This window comes from Bombina bombina, chromosome 6 (assembly GCF_027579735.1).
Source record: "Bombina bombina isolate aBomBom1 chromosome 6, aBomBom1.pri, whole genome shotgun sequence".
In the NCBI taxonomy this organism is placed as follows: Eukaryota; Metazoa; Chordata; class Amphibia; order Anura; family Bombinatoridae; genus Bombina; species Bombina bombina.
The window spans coordinates 719,552,318-719,570,328 of record NC_069504.1 but is presented as its reverse complement, the minus strand read 5'-3'; positions in this window follow the sequence as shown (position 1 = coordinate 719,570,328).

The window sequence follows — 18,011 nt, the reverse complement described above, 5'->3', positions numbered from 1 at the left end:
GAGGTTAAACACACAGTAGAACAGGGTCATTAGTTGTAAAATGACATGCTGTAATAAATTTGAGCATGTAATTTTTCGAGTTTATTTAACCTTATCCCCATAATTTTGTATGCTTTATAAACTGAGTGAAAACTAATTACATTCCAGGAGATGTCAAATCTCATCATTTGGCAAAAGAAACAAACAAGTTGTCAGGGGGGAAAAAATAATACAGACAATTTTTTTTTTATAAAGCTCCAACATATTACACAGTACACATCGCTGTAAAATTAAAGAGATGTTAAACAGTATGTTTCATTATTTTAATAATAAATAAAAAAAAAATCACTTAATTAATATAAATCACTGCAATATCTATTATGCATCTATTTTAATGGACTTTACCTTTTTAAAGGGACAGTATACACTCATTTTCATATAACTGCATGTAATAGACACTACTATAAAGAATAAGATGCACAGATAACGATATAAAAATCCAGTATAAAACTGTTTTAAAACTTACTTAGAAGTTCTAAGTTTAGCTCTGTTGAAAAGGTGGCTCCCCCTTCTTTTGCATATGAAAAGACCCTTTACACAAACAGGAGCAAGCTGGAGAAGGTAGCTGACGGTATTCACATAAAACTTTGGGGCTTGGTTAGGAGTCTGAAAATCAGAGCAATGTTATTTAAAAATAAGCAAAACTATACATTTAAAAAAAAAAAAAAAACTTTATGGGCTATATAAATAGATCATCTACAAAACATTTATGCAGAGAAAAAATGAGTGTATAATGTCCCTTTAAACTAAATTTGTGCTTCCTGTCACAGCCCTACAAGGAGGAGGAGGCCTTTGCAGGAAGTTTTATCTAAGCCTGATGTCCTAAAACTTCTAGGCTTGTGAACAGATAACAGGGAGTCAGATTTGCTCAGAACTAACAATAAAATCTTAGAAATTGTCAGTGTAGCCCCTACCTCCAGTGTTTTAAGAGCAGAGGATTTTCACATTTTTATAGAAAACTAGTAAGTTATTTACACAACCTTCTTTTTATATTTACTTTGATTTAACATAATTGTTTTTTTACCAAAAAAAGGAGCACTTATTAATATCCCTTTATGCATACAGTAGTGGAGTACAATGATGAAGACATTTACTGTACAAACTGTAAATAAGGTGAGAGGGTCCTTCCCTGGAGTCACTGTAAGCTGTAAACAATCTACATAACGATCAACAGGACAGGTGGACTTGAGAGCTTACATTCTAAAGGAAGTACATGGGGAAGTTGAGGGAGTGGGAACATAAATGGCAGAGTCTTTATTTATAAAGCGCCAACAGATTCCGCAGCGCTGCCCATGGGTACAAGGATAGAAATACAACGGAGAAACAATACAATAAAAGACAACATTTTCCAGACAGATACAGGGGGAATTGAGGGCCCTATTCCCGTGGGAACTTACAATCTAGATGGGTAGGAGGATGGGAAACAGGTGGGGACTGCAAAGGTGGGAATGATATTAGTGGGGAGATAAGGGCAACTGTTGGGTTAGTGAAGTTCGTTTGTTAATGAGTTGGGTGATAAGCTTCCCTGAGCAAAAAGGTCTTTAGGGAACGTTTAAAGGAGGAGAGGTTAGGGGAGAGTCTGGCAGCTCAAGGAAGTGTGTTCCAGAGGGTTGGAGCCGCATAAGAGAAGTCCTGTAGTCAGTATAGCATGAGAGGAGGTGATGATAGAGGATGCAAGGAGCAGGTCATTGTTGGATCTTAGAGGGCGGGCTGGAGTATATTTGCTGATGAGTGAGGACAGGTAGGGTGAAGGGACTCACAGAGAGGTGCAGCAGAAATGGGACGTCGAGAGAGGTGGATTAGCCTGGCAGATGCATTTAGGATGGATTGAAGGGGATAGAGGCGGGAGAGAGGGAGGCCAGTTAGCAAGTTATTGCAGAAGTCAAGTCGGGAAATTAGCAGGGAGTGGATAAGCAGTTTAGTAGTTTCGTCACTCAGAAACGGACAAATTTTGGAGATATTGCGTAGGTGGTTGCGGCAGGATGAAGAGAACAATTGGATGTGGGGAATGAAGGACAGATTTGAGTCAAGTGTGACTCCGAGACAGCGGACTTGGGGTGATGGGGAGATAGTGGTGCCGCCAACAGTGATGGAAAAATTACAAACTGTAGTAGAGTTAGAGGGGGGGGGGGGATTAGAAGTAGTTCGGTCTTGGCCATGTTTATTTTTAGGTGGTGAGAGGCCATCCAGGAGGAAATGCCAGATAAGCAGTCGCTGATGTGAGAATTGACAGAAGGAGAGAGTGCAGGGGTAGAGAGGTAGATCTGGGTGTCATCAGCATAGAGGTGGTAGTTGAAGCCATAGCTGTTAAGTTTACCCAGTGAAGAAGTGTAAATAGAGAAGAGTAGAGGACTCAGGACAAAGCCTTGAGGTACTCCAACAGATAGAGGCAATGGAGAGGAGGAGCCACCAGCAAAAGAGACGGAGAAGGATCTGTTAGAGAGATAAGAGTGAATCCAGGAGAGGGCAGTGTCACAGAGCCCAAGAGAGCTGAGAGTCCGTAGGAGAAGGGGATAGTCAACAGTGTCAAAGGCAGCAGAGAGGTCAAGTAAGATGAGTATAGAGTAGTAGCCTTTGTTTTTAGCAGAAAGGAGATCGTTAGTAACCTTGGTGAGGGCAGTCTCAGTTAAGTGTTGGGGACGGAAGCCAGATTGCAGGGGGTCGAGCAGTGAGTTGGAGGACAGGAAGTGGGTTAGGCGATCGAAAAATAGTTTTTCAAGGATTTTTTAAGCTAGCGGGAGCAGTGATATGGGGCGGTTGTTTGCAGGAGAGTTAGGGTCAAGGGAGGGTTTTTTTGAGGATGGGGTGACCTTTGCATGTTTGAAGGAGGCAGGAAATGAGCCGGTAGAAAGGGATAGGTTGAATATGTGGGTAAGAGCCGGAGTGAGGGTGGGAGACAGAGAAGGTATTAGATGCGAAGGAATAGGGTCAAGTGGGCAGGTAGTGAGGTGTAAGGAAGACAATAGGGAAGCCACTTCACTCTCAGTGGTTAGGAGGAGGATGCAGAGGGGGTGACTGGGAGTGAAGTTGGGAGATTGCAGGCTTGTGTTGGGATGTTTCTTCGGATGGTAAGTGTTTTATTGAAAAAGTAGTCAGCCAGGTCTTGAGCACTGGACGCAGATGAGGGGGGGGGGGTGCAGGTGGGTAGAGAAGAGAGTTGAAAATTGAGAAGAGTCTATTAGGGTTTGAGGGGTAAGTGGATATAAGAGAAGTAGGTTTGCTTAGCTAAGTGAAGGGCAGAGGCGTAAGAGTAAAGGATTAACTTATAGTGCATGAAATCAGGTTCAGAGCGGGTCATCTTAAATTAAGCTGTATGCATCCCTGAACAAATGTTTTTAAGGAACGCTTTAGAGACTAGAGGCAAGTCTGATCAAGCAAGACAAGAAGTTCCATACTATGCAGTTCTAGAAAAGTCTTGCAAATAAGAGTATGAGGGAGTAATGAGAGATGAAGAGGGCAGAGGGGCAGATAGGGGAGTATTTGCAGACAAGTGCAGAAATATAGAATGGTGCAGTATTGGTGAGGGCTTTGTATGTTCGGGTCAAAATTTTTAATTTTATACTTGAGGCTAAGAAAGATGATACAATCCTTTTGCACAAGAGAAAAAAAGATTTTAATATGCAGCGTCACAGGTACAAATACCTAGTTCAAAAAGCTGTACTAATAAAATTAGAAAGTCTGAACTCCTCCGTGTTTTTCAGTAGTTAACTCTCAATACAAAGAGGAGGTATTGTAAGGCCTAAAATATAGTGATAACAGTAACTAATGGTATGAAAAATAGTATGCTGTTGCTTACCATGCTGTCCAGCTTATCTGCTAAAGGGTTCCGTTTGGTCTTAAGACTTTAAACCGGCTCAGCTTCATCACTTCGTTCACCCGCGGATCTCCCAAACCGGGACCGGGACGTTACTTCCTAATTAATGGTTTTGTCCTCCTTCAGAAACCCCCAAGCCTGTCTTCAAGCAATACTATTGGTTGCGCAATCCATCTCTTGATAGGAGAAGCAAGCACAGGTAGTCAGAGAAGGTCATGTGATACTCTGTAGACCATGCTGCCCTATGGGCTCTTGAGACGTCACAACACAAAGTAGATAGGGGTCCCAGTTTGAAAGTTAAAATACTTTATTTTCACAAAAGTTAAAACACAATCCAACCATATCTTATTTTATCAGGCAGTCAGTGTGGTCCCTAGGCAGATTGACAGTACGGGGCCTCTACCCAGAACAAAAAATACTTAAAAGAAATGGGGCAATGCACTGTACCACACAAACACACAGATATAACACACACACAGATATACACATATAAGAAAAAAGAGCAATCAATGATGGTTAAAAGGCGCTCTGCTATGGCCATTTTTCTTCTGTTATGTGTGATCAGTCCACGGGTCATCATTACTTCTGGGATATTATCTGCTCCCCTACAGGAAGTGCAAGAGGATTCACCCAGCAGAGTTGCTATATAGCTCCTCCCCTCTACGTCACCTCCAGTCATTCTCTTGCACCCAAAGACTAGATAGGACGTGTGAGAGGACTATGGTGATTATACTTAGTTTTTATAACTTCAATCAAAAGTTTGTTATTTTACAATAGCACCGGAGCGTGTTATTGCCTCTCTGGCAGAGTTTGAAGAAGAATCTACCAGAGTTTTTACTATGATTTTAACCGGAGTAGTTAAGATCATATTGCTGTTTCTCGGCCATCTGAGGGAGGTAAAAGCTTCAGATCAGGGGACAGCGGGCAGATAAATCTGCATTGAGGTATGTAGCAGTTTTTATTTTTCTGAATGGAATTGATGAGAAAATCCTGCCATACCGTTATAATGACATGTATGTATACTCTACACTTTAGTATTCTGGGGATGGTATTTCACCGGAATTACTCTGTTAAAAGTACATTAAACCTTTTAATAGGTATTTATTATGTTAAACGTTTTTGCTGGAATGTAGAATCGTTTGCATTTTCTGAGGTACTGAGTGAATAAATATTTGGGCATTATTTTTCCACTTGGCAGTTGCTTGTTTTAATTGTGACAGTTTCGTTTCTCTCTCACTGCTGTGTGTGAGGGGGAGGGGCCGTTTTTGGCGCTCTTTGCTACGCATCAAAGATTTCCAGTCAGTTACTCTTGTATTTCCTGCATGATCCGGTTCATCTCTAACAGAACTCAGGGGTCTTCAAACTTCTTTGGAGGGAGGTAGATTCTCTCAGCAGAGCTGTGAGACTTATATATTGACTGTGATTAAAAACGTTGCTCTGTAATTTTTATGTTTCAAATTTAATTATTGTTACTTTACTAATGGGAACAAACCTTTGCTAAAAGTTGTGTTGTTTTTTTTTAAGGATTGATGCTATAACTGTTTTTCAGTTCATTATTTCAACTGTCTTTTAATCGTTTAGTGCTTCTTTGAGGCACAGTACGTTTTTGTTAAATAAGATTGTAACCAAGTTGCAAGTTTATTGCTAGTGTGTTAAACATGTCTGATTCAGAGGAAGATATCTGTGTCATTTGTTCCAATGCCAAGGTGGAGCCCAATAGAAATTTATGTACTAACTGTATTGATGCTACTTTAAATAAAAGCCAATCTGTACAAATTGAACAAATTTCACCAAACAGCGAGGGGAGAGTTATGCCGACTAACTCGCCTCACGTGTCAGTACCTGCATCTCCCGCCCGGGAGGTGCGTGATATTATGGCGCCTAGTACATCTGGGCGGCCATTACAGATAACATTACAAGATATGGCTACTGTTATGACTGAAGTTTTGGCTAAATTACCAGAACTAAGAGGCAAGCGTGATCACTCTGGGGTGAGAACAGAGTGCGCTGATAATACTAGGGCCATGTCTGATACTGCGTCACAGCTTGCAGAGCATGAGGACGGAGAGCTTCATTCTGTGGGTGATGGTTCTGATCCAAACAGATTGGATTCAGATATTTCAAATTTTAAATTTAAATTGGAGAACCTCCGTGTATTACTAGGGGAGGTTTTAGCGGCTCTTAATGATTGTAACACTGTTGCAATTCCAGAGAAATTGTGTAGGTTGGATAAATACTTTGCGGTACCGGCGAGTACTGACGTTTTTCCTATACCTAAGAGACTAACTGAAATTGTTACTAAGGAGTGGGATAGACCCGGTGTGCCGTTCTCACCCCCTCCTATATTTAGAAAGATGTTTCCAATAGACGCCACCACACGGGACTTATGGCAAACGGTCCCTAAGGTGGAGGGAGCAGTTTCTACTTTAGCTAAGCGTACCACTATCCCGGTGGAGGATAGCTGTGCTTTTTCAGATCCAATGGATAAAAAATTAGAGGGTTACCTTAAGAAAATGTTTGTTCAACAAGGTTTTATATTGCAACCCCTTGCATGCATCGCGCCGATTACGGCTGCGGCAGCATTTTGGATTGAGTCTCTGGAAGAGAACCTTAATTCAGCTACGCTGGACGACATTACGGACAGGCTTAGAGTCCTTAAACTAGCTAATTCATTCATTTCGGAGGCCGTAGTACATTTAACCAAACTTACGGCTAAGAACTCAGGATTCGCCATTCAGGCACGTAGGGCGCTGTGGCTAAAATCCTGGTCAGCTGATGTAACTTCTAAGTCCAAATTACTTAATATACCTTTCAAGGGGCAAACTTTATTTGGGCCCGGTTTGAAAGAAATTATCGCTGACATTACAGGAGGTAAGGGCCACGCCCTGCCTCAAGACAAAGCCAAAGCTAAGGCTAGACAGTCTAATTTTCGTCCCTTTCGGAATTTCAAAGCAGGAGCAGCATCAACTTCCACTGCACCAAAACAGGAAGGAGCTGTTGCTCGTTACAGACAAGGCTGGAAACCTAACCAGTCCTGGAACAAGGGCAAGCAGGCCAGGAAACCTGCTGCTGCCCCAAAGACAGCATGAACCGAGGGCCCCCGATCCGGGACCGGATCTAGTGGGGGGCAGACTCTCTCTCTTTGCCCAGGCTTGGGCAAGAGATGTTCAGGATCCCTGGGCGCTAGAGATCATATCTCAGGGATACCTTCTAGACTTCAAATTCTCTCCCCCAAGAGGGAGATTTCATCTGTCAAGGTTGTCAACAAACCAGATAAAGAAAGAAGCGTTTCTACGCTGTGTACAAGATCTGTTATTAATGGGAGTGATCCATCCGGTTCCGCGGTCGGAACAAGGACAAGGGTTTTACTCAAACCTGTTTGTGGTTCCCAAAAAAGAGGGAACTTTCAGGCCAATCTTGGATTTAAAGATCTTAAACAAATTCCTAAGAGTTCCATCGTTCAAAATGGAAACTATTCGGACAATCTTACCCATGATCCAAAAGGGTCAGTACATGACCACAGTGGATTTAAAGGATGCTTACCTTCACATACCGATTCACAAAGATCATTACCGGTATCTAAGGTTTGCCTTCTTAGACAGGCATTACCAGTTTGTAGCTCTTCCATTCGGATTGGCTACGGCTCCAAGAATCTTCACAAAGGTTCTGGGTGCCCTTCTGGCGGTACTAAGACCGCGAGGAATTTCGGTAGCTCCGTACCTAGACGACATTCTGATACAAGCTTCAAGCTTTCAAACTGCCAAGTCTCATACAGAGTTAGTTCTGGCATTTCTAAGGTCGCATGGATGGAAAGTGAACGAAAAGAAGAGTTCTCTTTTTCCTCTCACAAGAGTTCCATTCTTAGGGACTCTTATAGATTCTGTGGAAATGAAGATTTATCTGACAGAAGACAGATTAACAAAGCTTCTAAATGCATGCCGTGTCCTTCATTCCATTCAACTCCCGTCAGTAGCTCAATGCATGGAGGTGATCGGCTTAATGGTAGCAGCAATGGACATAGTTCCCTTTGCACGTCTACATCTCAGACCGCTGCAATTGTGCATGCTAAGTCAGTGGAATGGGGATTACTCAGACTTGTCCCCTACTCTGAATCTGGATCAAGAGACCAGAAACTCTCTTCTATGGTGGCTTTCTCGGCCACATCTGTCCAGGGGGATGCCATTCAGCAGGCCGGACTGGACAATTGTAACAACAGACGCCAGCCTACTAGGTTGGGGCGCTGTCTGGAATTCTCTGAAGGCTCAGGGACAATGGAGTCAGGAGGAAAGTCTCCTACCAATAAACATTCTGGAATTGAGAGCAGTTCTCAATGCCCTTCTGACTTGGCCCCAGTTAAAAACTCGGGGGTTCATCAGGTTTCAGTCGGACAACATCACGACTGTAGCGTACATCAACCATCAAGGAGGGACAAGAAGCTCCCTAGCAATGATGGAAGTATCAAAGATAATTCGCTGGGCAGAGTCTCACTCTTGCCACCTGTCAGCAATCCACATCCCGGGAGTGGAGAACTGGGAGGCGGATTTCTTGAGTCGCCAGACTTTTCATCCGGGGGAGTGGGAACTTCATCCGGAGGTCTTTGCCCAAATACTTCGACATTGGGGCAAACCAGAGAGAGATCTCATGGCGTCTCGCCAGAACGCCAAACTTCCTCGCTACGGATCCAGATCCAGGGATCCGGGAGCGGTTCTGATAGATGCTTTGACAGCACCTTGGAACTTCGGGATGGCTTATGTGTTTCCACCCTTCCCGCTGCTTCCTCGATTGATTGCCAAAATCAAACAGGAGAGAGCATCAGTGATTCTAATAGCGCCTGCATGGCCACGCAGGACTTGGTATGCAGATCTAGTGGACATGTCATCCTGTCCGCCTTGGTCTCTACCTCTAAGACAGGACCTTCTGATACAGGGTCCATTCAAACATCAAAATCTAACTTCTCTGAAGCTGACTGCTTGGAAATTGAACGCTTGATTTTATCAAAACGTGGTTTTTCTGAGTCGGTTATTGATACCCTGATACAGGCTAGGAAGCCTGTTACCAGAAGGATTTACCATAAGATATGGCGTAAATACCTATACTGGTGTGAATCCAAAGATTACTCCTGGAGTAAGGTTAGGATTCCTAGGATATTGTCCTTTCTACAAGAAGGTTTAGAAAAGGGTTTATCGGCTAGCTCATTAAAGGGACAGATCTCAGCTCTGTCCATCTTGTTACACAGGCGTCTGTCAGAAAATCCAGACGTCCAGGCCTTTTGTCAGGCTTTAGCTAGGATCAAGCCTGTGTTTTAAGCTGTTGCTCCGCCATGGAGTTTAAACTTAGTTCTTAACGTTTTACAGGGTGTTCCGTTTGAACCCCTTCATTCCATTGATATAAAATTGTTATCTTGGAAAGTTCTGTTTTTAATGGCTATTTCCTCGGCTCGAAGAGTCTCTGAGTTATCAGCCTTACATTGTGATTCTCCTTATCTGATCTTTCACTCAGACAAGGTAGTTCTGCGTACTAAACCTGGGTTCTTACCTAAGGTAGTCACTAACAGGAATATCAATCAAGAGATTGTTGTTCCATCCTTGTGTCCAAATCCTTCTTCAAAGAAGGAACGTCTACTACACAATCTGGATGTAGTTCGTGCCCTCAAGTTCTACTTGCAGGCAACTAAGGATTTTCGACAAACGTCTTCCCTGTTTGTCGTGTACTCTGGTCAGAGGAGAGGTCATAAGGCTTCGGCTACCTCTCTCTCCTTCTGGCTTCGTAGCATAATTCGTTTAGCCTATGAGACTGCTGGACAGCAGCCTCCTGAAAGAATTACAGCTCATTCTACTAGAGCTGTGGCTTCCACTTGGGCCTTTAAGAATGAGGCCTCTGTTGAACAGATTTGCAAGGCTGCAACTTGGTCTTCGCTTCATACTTTTTCCAAATTTTACAAATTTGACACTTTTGCTTCTTCGGAGGCTATTTTTGGGAGAAAGGTTCTTCAGGCAGTGGTTCCTTCTGTATAATGAGCCTGCCTATCCCTCCCGTCATCCGTGTACTTTTGCTTTGGTATTGGTATCCCAGAAGTAATGATGACCCGTGGACTGATCACACATAACAGAAGAAAACATAATTTATGCTTACCTGATAAATTCCTTTCTTCTGTTGTGTGATCAGTCCACGGCCCGCCCTGTCTTTTAAGGCAGGTAAATATTTTTTAAATTATACTCCAGTCACCACTACACCCTTGGCTTCTCCTTTCTCGTTGGTCTTTGGTCGAATGACTGGAGGTGACGTAGAGGGGAGGAGCTATATAGCAACTCTGCTGGGTGAATCCTCTTGCACTTCCTGTAGGGGAGCAGATAATATCCCAGAAGTAATGATGACCCGTGGACTGATCACACAACAGAAGAAAGGAATTTATCAGGTAAGCATAAATTATGTTTTTTTCAAGGCAAAGTATGTGAAAGTTCTTCTTAAAACAAAAGCAAAGCTGATCTTAATAAATAGCAGTATATTGTTATTAAGATTTTCTTTTGTTGTTAATTCCTTCAGTGTGTATAATGAAGTAAGGATTTCCTGCTTACCAGCTCCAACCTCAATCTTATGAGGTAAGGTGTCTGCTCTGCGTGATTTAAAGATGGTTCTGTCTTTTAACCCCGGTATCTTTAAGTTTTTTTGGTCCACTTTATTTTTCTTTCTGTTGGCAGTAGTCTTTGTACTCAATGGTAATCCTGGACTCTCTGCTGTTCTTTCATGAGCTGGTGAGAATCTTTTTATCCTCTCAGGTTGTTAGGAGCAATGGCCCAGGTACCCCAGGTTTATGCAGGAAAAGAGAAAAACACATATAGCGTAAAACTGTATGACATAAAATTTATTGTGTACAAATGGTATTATGCTTACATTTATAAACCTCAATCCATGATGAGGTAAGATAATAGCATTGTAAAAAATGTATAAAGATGTTTCCAGGTAAGACCTTGATGATATAAGGTCATCACTTGTTTGTATAGTCTATCGACGATACTAGTGGGCAGAAAGGCTATTCTCCAACCGGCAGACAGTTTGTTTTCTTTTTAACAGCTGATCACCCTCTGTTTTTTACTATAACACGGCACTAAGACTGCTTTTTACATATATGCTACAGCTGGATTCCAAGTGTAATTGTACACACACATCTTGGAACTACCAGCCCATTAGCTTTTAAATTACATTAGAAGCTAATAAGAATAGTCAATAGACTATACAAACAAGTGACAACCTTATATCATCAAGGTCTTACCTGGAAACATCTTTATACATTTTTTACAATGCTATTATCTTACCTCATCATGGATTGAGGTTTATAAATGTAAGCATAATACCATTTGTACACAATAAATTTTATGTCATACAGTATTACGCTATATGTGTTTTTCTCTTTTCCTGCATAAACCTGGGGTACCTGGGCCATTGCTCCTAACAACCTGAGGGGATAAAAAGATTCTCACCAGCTCTTGAAAGAACAACAGAGAGTCCAGGATTACCATTGAATACAAAGACTACTGCCAACAGAAAGAAAAATAAAGTGGACCAAGAAAACTTAAAGATACCAGGGTTAAAAGACAGAACCATCTTTAAATCACGCAGAGCAAACACCTTACCTCATAAGATTGAGGTTGGAGCTGGTAAGCAGGAAATCCTTACTTCATTATACACACTGAAGGAATTAGCAACAAAAGAAAATCTTAATAACAATATACTGCTATTTATTAAGAACTGCTTTGTTTTTGTTTTAAGAAGAACTTACACATACTTTGGGGCCCATTTATCAAGCTCCGGATGGAGCTTGAGGGCCTGTGTTTCTGGCGAGCCTGCAGGCTCACCAGAAAAAACAGTTATGAAGCAGCGGTCTACAGACCGCTGCTCCATAACCTGTCCGCCTGCTCTGAGTACGATCAGGTTGATTGACATCCCCCTGCTGGCGGCCGCGAATCTGCAGGGGGCGGCGTTGCACCAGCAGCTCACAAGAGCTGCTGGTGCAATGCTGAATACGGAGAGCGTATTGCTCTCCGCATTCAGCGAGGTCTGTGGGACCTGATCCGCACTGTCGGATCAGGTCCGACAGACCTTTGTTAAATAGGCCCCTTTGCTTTGAAAAAAAGTGGCCATAGCAGAGCGCCTTTTAACCATCATTGATTGCTCTTTTTTCTTATATTTCCAACAGCGACATGGGTACACTGTGTCAATACTAAGGAAGCACGCTATTTATTTTGGGTGTTTGGATATCTCGAGTTAACAGTGTTCTGTACAAACATATATGGATTAAGACATATCTATTAGCTAAATTTGTTAATGCAATACGCACACTATACACAATAGAGAATCTCACCCACACAGAGATTTATAATCTTTAAGGCAAGCTATAGCCTTATACAACTACATAAATAATACAATATAAAAAACCACTACGTAGGTTTAGTGCTGGTGATTCTTTTTGACTTTCACACAGATATACACATACATCCACACACTCAGACACATACACAGGTACACAGATATATACATACACAGGTGAACACACGCACACAGCCCCCCCCCCCCCCACACACACACACACAGTCCACAAACACACACGCAGCCCACAAACACACACACACACACAGCCCACACATACACACACAGCCCTAACACACACACACAGTCAGGCTAACTGTGTGTGTGTGGGCTGACTGAGTCAGCCCACACATACACAGCCTACACACACACACAGCCCCCCTGCAATAAAATGATGCCCCCAGCCTCCTGCAATAAAATGACGCCCCCTGCACAAAAATGATGGCCCCAGCAAAAATATGATGCCCCCAGCCACCCTGCAATAAAATGATGCCCCCAGCAATAAAATGATGCCCAGTCCCCCTGTAATAAAATGATGCCCCTGCAATAAAATGATGCCCTGCAATAAAATGATGCCCCAGCTCCCCTGCAATAAAATGATGCCCCTGCAATAAAATGATCCCCCCCAACAAAAATATGATGTCCCCAGCCCCCCTGCAATAAATTATGCCCCCTGCAAAAAAATGATGCTCCAGCCCCTCTGCAATAAAATGATGCTCCAGTCCCCCTGCAATAAAATGATGCTCCAGTCCCCCTGCAATAAAATGATGCTCCAGCCCCACTGCAATAAAATGATGCCGATGCCCCCTGTTATAAAATGATGCCCCCAGCAAAAAAATGATGCCCCGGCTCCCCAGCAATAAAATGATGCCCCTGCAATAAATGATGCCCCCAGCAATAAAATTAAGCCCCCAGCCCTCCTGCCATAAAATGATGCCCAGTCTCCCTGCAATAAAATGATGCCCCAGCCCCACTGCAATAAAATGATGCCCCCAACAAAAATATGATGCCCCCATCCCCCCTGCAATAAATCATGCCCCCTGCAATAAAATGATGCCCAGTCTCTCTGTGTAAAATGATGCCCCCTGCAATAAAATGATGCCCCCAGCAAAAAAATTATGCCCCCAGAAATAAAATGATGCCCCTGCAATAAAATGATCCCCCAACAAAAATGTGATGCCCTCACCCCCCTGCAATAAATGATGCCCCCTGCAATAAAATGAAGCCCCCAGCCCAACTGCAATAAAATGATGCCCAGTCCCCCTGCAATAAAATGATGCTCCAGCCCCACTGCAATAAAATGATGCTGATGCCCCCATCAAAAATATGATGCTCCCAGCCCCACTGCAATAAATTATGCCCCCCCAGCAATAAAATGATGCCCAGTCCCCCTGTAATAAAATAATGCCCCCAGCAAAAAAATGATGCCCCCAGCCCCCTGCACAAAAATGATGGCCCCAGCAAAAATATGATGCCCCCAGCAATAAAATGAAGCCCCCCAGCAATAAAATGATGCCAAGTCCCCCTGTAATAAAATTATGCCCCTGCAATAAAATTATGCCCCAGCTTCCCTGCAATAAAATGATGTCCCTGCAATAAAATGATGCCCCAGCTCCCTTGCAATAAAATGATGCCCCTGCAATAAAATGATCCCCCCAACAAAAATATGATGCCCCCAGCCCCCCCTGCAATAAATGATGCCCCCTGCAAAAAAATTATGCTCCAGCTCCTCTGCAATAAAATGATGCCCAGTCCCCCTGCAATAAAATGATGCAGATGCCCCCAGCAATAAAATGAAGCCCCTCTGCAATAAAATGATGCCCAGTCCCCCTGTAATAAAATGATGCCCCCAGCAAAAAAATGATGCCCCAGCTCCCAAGCAATAAAATGATGCCCCTGCAATAAATGATGCCCCCAGCAATAAAATGAAGCCCCCAGCCCTCCTGCCATAAAATGATGCCCAGTCCCCCTGCAATAAAATGATGCCCCAGCCCCACTGCAATAAAATTATGCCCCCAACAAAAATATGATGCCCCCTGCAATAAAATGATGCCCAGACTCTTTGTGTAAAATGATGCCCCCTGCAATAAAATGATGCCCCCAGCAAAAAATGATACCCCCAGCAATAAAATGATGCCCCTGCAATAAAATTACCCCCCCAACAAAAATATGATGCCCCCAGCCCCCCTGCAATAAATGATGCCACCTGCAATAAAATGAAGCCCCCAGCCCAACTGCAATAAAATGATGCCCAGTCCCCCTGCAATAAAATGATGCTCCAGCTCCACTGCAATAAAATGATGCTGATGCCCCCATCAAAAATATGATGCCCCCAGCCCACTGCAATAAATGATGCCCCTGCAATAAAATGATGCCCAGTCCCCCTGCAATAAAATGATGCCACCATCCCCCTGCAATAAATGATGCCCCCAGCAATAAAATTAAGCCCCCAGCCCGCTGCAATAAATGATGCCCCCAGCCCCACTGCAATAAATGATGCCCCAGCAATAAATTTAAGCCCCCTTTAATAAAATGATGCCCAGTCCCCCTGTAATAAAATGATGCCCCCTGCAATAAGATGATGCCCCCACCCCCTGCTAAAAAAATTATGCCCCAGCAATAAAATGATGCCCCTGCAATAAAATGATGCCCCCAGCAATAAATTAAGCCCCCATCCCCCTGCAATAAAATGATGCCCAGTCCCCCTGCAATAAAATGATGACCCAGTTCCACTGCAATAAAATGATGCCCCCAGTCCCACAGCAATAAATGATGCCCCCAGCAATTAAATGAAGCCCCCCTGCAATAAAATAATGCCCAGTCCCCCTGTAATAAAATGATGCCCCCCTGCAATAAAGATACGCCCCAGTCCCTCTGCAAAAAAATTAAGCCCCAGCAATAAAATTATGCACCATCTCCCCTGCAATAAAATGATGTCCCCAGCCCCCCAGCAATAAAATGAATCCCCCTGCAATAAAATGATGCCCCAGCCCGCTTCAATTGCCCCCAGCAATAAAATGCTGGCCTCCATGGACCACTGCCAGCTCAAAATGAACTTGAAATTTACACACACGTGGAGTCTTGGACAGGACTGACTGTGGTCTGTGAAGGAGTGTACAGCCTAGGAGGGAAAATGGGAAAAGTTTCTTAGCTCTGCAGCTGCTTACCATACGATTCATGAATATGCACAGCCAGCCCCCTGGCCCTGACTACTCCTCGCTCGGTCGGTCCCACACTCGGCTCCCACTCTCTCTCTATGGTGATGCCTGCTGCGAGTGCGACTCCCACTCTCTTTGCTGCGCCTGCTCTGCCGCTCACAATACTACTACCACCACCTCATCCTCCTTTTTCCTCCTCCCGTCACTGCTCGCCGCTCCTCCACTGACTGACACATCAAGTGGGTCGTGACGGAATGAACTGTCCTCAAACATTGCGCCCAATTTTTGTATTAAAAAAATGGCACGGGGGGAGCATGTCCGACCACTGCCCAAGATGGCTGCTGTTTTTGTACGTCTGCATTAGGGAGCTGATGTAACTGCTGTATATCTCTCCAAAGACATCTAAATCCTTTTCTTTTTAAGAGCAGAAAGATAAGTAACACTCCTAGAACAGTTTTATGTGACTTTCATATATCTCTGAGAACAGGCAGACCTACATAGAGAAGGTACGCAGCAGAGGCCTATAACGGCCTATACCTCTCTCTACCCGTCCACTTTACTGATAAGTCAGTCCATTCAGCCGGCTGAGCTGAAGAACGTTCACATCTTAGAACACTGTACCGTGACTAATATTAAACATGGATGAAAAGTCCTGCTCTACAATTAAGGAACTTATATGGGCTTGTTTCTCGCGATTTGAGGAGAAGCTGATTGATACTATACACTGCTGTGTACATGAGATTCCTACTACAGGCGAAGTCGACCTAATTAAAACTGACTACCCGAGCTCTGATTTAGATCGTCTACACCAAGGAGCAATTGCGGCGCAGGATCGCAACTCAGAAGAGGAGGCGAGAAGATTGAATGACCCACAGTCCAGGCCGGGCTTATCTAACCCTTCTAACGTTAGCCATGCTGTTAGTTCTACTACAATAAGGCCTCTAGCTCTTCCCTCTTTAAGGGCTGGAGCGACATTGGAACTCGCTGCGATACGGCCGGCCGAGATGGAAATGGTTGCTAACTTAGCGGCAGGTGGATGTAATGAGACTGCCAGCTTTAGTGTTAATCATACACTACTTGGAAGGGCTGAACGGCAACGAGTTGAGCAGGCAGACAAAATCACGGAGGTAGAAACAATTGCATCCCGGCAGAACAGTTGCACACCAGAGATTACCTCCCAAGGGTTGGGACAGACCGCCTCTTATTCTCGGCAACCTGAGGAGATTAGATCCATAATTGGGCGATGGTGTGTTATCACTAAGACTGGTGTGGGCTGAGGCTCCCATAGAGACATTGTAGCTCGCCCCTGCTGCAACTTCTAGACGTTCAATATTTTGATCCTACAGTTTGAAAGTGCTACTTATTAGTGTGATAGTAATCTGTTTGTATGACTTGATGTTTATTTTAGCACGATGTTTTCAGTAAAATAGTGGCCATACCAGGATCATCATTACTTTAAAAATTGCAGATAAGTATAAGAAGTGTGAATGTCCGATTATTATGTTGAATTGTCCCCTAACTAATAGGAAAATTGGGGATATATTTCTTTCAGTGTTGTATATAGTTCACCCAGTTGAGTGTCTCATGTAAATTGACTGTCGGACATCTGATTTATTTAGTCTCTGTCTTCCTATGCCTCTGTTATATTTGGTGCGTTATGCTAGGTTTATCACATTACACAATAGCCTGTGACTTTGCTAGTAGGTTTCCCTCTAGAGATGGGTAGATCTGCTTTCTATCTCAGGCTATTGGGATTTTCAAGCCCTGCTGTTAAGGAAACCCTCTGTATTAAGTTCCAACAGCTTCATTGAGATTGGTACATGAGTAGGTACTGCTTAGATATTCTTGCATTTTTTATGACATTAAATGAGAGAGATATTGTAGTCTGCATACCCCTAGTTTAGGATGGATTTGGATACTACATTTTCAAGACGCTAAGTTACATTGGTAAAATTAGTCTTGATACTTTATATATTATTGTAAGGGAATTTACCTGACTGTATGATAATCTATAGTTTCAATTAAAATGAGTACCAGGATGTTTATTTGAACGAATTATAGTTCCATATAGTACTTAACCATAGATGTTTACTTATTAAGGGTCTACAAATGTCCCTATATATTTAATACCCACTTTAATCAACAACACCTGCTCTTTGTACTGTATAAAATTAAAAATAGAGGTTTATTAAATGGGATCCAAAAGTGGTCCCCTATGGTCCATGACTATCCTCCGAAAAAAATGTTCTCTTATAGAACAGTGAGGCCCAAGAGTGGTCTCAGCTTCCACTTTGAGGATATACAGTTTAATTAGCAAACAAAGGGTCATGTTACTGAGCCCTGTATATACTGTTTAATCAATATCGGCTGTATAATCTGTAATAATTACTATATCTGTTTTTTTTTTCTCTGTAATGTTTTGCTTATATGTTGCTATTTAAAGGGACACTAAACCCCAAAAATTTCTTTCATGATTCAAGTAGAGAATACAATTTTAAAAAACATTCTAATTTACTTCTATTGTCCAATTTGCTTCATTCTTCAGATATCCTTTGTTGAAGAAATTGCAATGCACATGGGAGAGACAATCACACGAGACATCTATGCTCATCAACCAATCAGTAGCAACTGAGCCT